The sequence below is a fragment of the Bactrocera dorsalis genome, chromosome 1 (assembly GCF_023373825.1).
Source record: "Bactrocera dorsalis isolate Fly_Bdor chromosome 1, ASM2337382v1, whole genome shotgun sequence".
Lineage (NCBI taxonomy): Eukaryota > Metazoa > Arthropoda > Insecta > Diptera > Tephritidae > Bactrocera > Bactrocera dorsalis.
Window position 1 is genome coordinate 73,438,591 of NC_064303.1, and position 1,713 is coordinate 73,440,303.

The 1,713-nt window shown below is 37.0% G+C and overlaps 1 pseudogene; it reads left to right on the top strand.

Moving 5' to 3' along the window:
* The first annotated feature begins 675 nt into the window (after positions 1-675).
* Positions 676-1,462, top strand: LOC125777894 (uncharacterized; annotated as a pseudogene).
* The last annotated feature ends 251 nt before the right edge of the window (positions 1,463-1,713 follow it).

The window sequence follows — 1,713 nt, forward strand, 5'->3', positions numbered from 1 at the left end:
GTATTTCAAAAAAAATAATAAGTGCAGTGACCATTCCAAATCAAAAAGTTTACAATGAATCCACCATCCTCTACACCGCAAGATGAAGCAACTACATCAACAACTATCGAAAACCCAATGAGTCATATACCCAAGCATGATGTTACTGTTTTTGGTGTGTCTACTGATTTGACTGATCTTAATTTACCAACCCATCTGGATATCTTGAGATATTATTTATACATAAGCGAACGTGCTAAAACAGAACAAAAAAGTTTTCCCATAAATCATTCACTATTCAAGTACAAGATAAGTTGATTGGAATTTGGGAAAAACTTGGTATGGAAATAATGCTGAAAAAAAGTGTATGTAATAAATTGAATAAATTGCTTGACAAGTATCAAGAGCAAATCAAGAGAAGAAACAACACCCAACAATTTACAGAGTATGTAAAATCTCTGGAAACAATTTTTTACATTGGAACATGTAAATTCGATTTGAAGGCAGCTCCATGTGCATGCGGCTGGGTTCCCGAACGCCTCAAAGAGTTCATGCACGATCAACATAATCAGAGAGGACTAACAATGAATGCATTTATGATGGAAACTGAAGTGCAAGGAGCAACGTCTATGTCATCAATGCCAACATACCAAGATCCCGATGATTCAACATACGCACCGCCACCGTTCAAGAAGATATGGATAGAAGCACAAGTTCACAATACACAGAGAGATACGATTGTTTTAACTTTGCCTTGGTATGTGACAGATTTGGTGTGCCTGACAGAGTAGCATCAGCATTGGAAACCGCTCTTTTGCAAGATTTTAAAATTAAAGATAAGCATGGGAAACCTCTCATCATGGATAAATCGAAAGTTCGCAGAGAAAAAGAGAAATGCAGACTAGAAGTGCTTCGCAAACGGTTAGATGATACCAATTTGTTAGCGTTTTCATTCGATGGCAGAAAAGATGATACTTTAACGATAGATAAAATTGATTAGAAGTATCATACTAGGATGGTAAAAGAACCTCATCTTTTTATTTTGAGAGAAACCAATTCTGAATTGATTGGTTACGTAAGACTGGAACATGAAACCGCTGAATACAAAACAACCAAATGAAATGGTTTTTTCAACGATAAAAATATATCACTGGATACATTAATTGGAATATGCACTGACGGTGAGCCAACAAACACTGGCCCACAGGGGGAATTATACGACGATTCGAATTGCTGTTAAAAATACCATTGCATTGGTTTGTTTGTCTTCTACACTTCAACGAACTTCCGTTTCGGCATTTGTTTGAAGCTTTGGATAAATCAACCAGCACTGGACCAAGATCGGCAACCGGAAAACTGAGCCGTCAAATCGAAACTTATGAAACTCTTCTGGTAAGTTATTGCTATCACTCATTTATTATAATTGTCAACCATTTTTAATTATTTTATTATTATATATTTTTAGGTGGTGGACGGCTTCTAGAATATTGAGTTGCAAAATGTGCCCCCTGCTCCAGAAAAAAAGAATTTTCCACCGATTCGAAGTACTTATACGACATGGCCCATGCAATTTCTAGAGGCGTGGTTCCGGTGGATCTGGCTAACATCAAACCAGGGAAAATTGTACATTCTCGGTGGCTCACCAAGGCCGCTAGATTATTGCGATTATATGTGACAACGGTAAATTCAGATGCAAATTTAAGAATTTTGATGATAGGAAAGAAAAGCGCGACT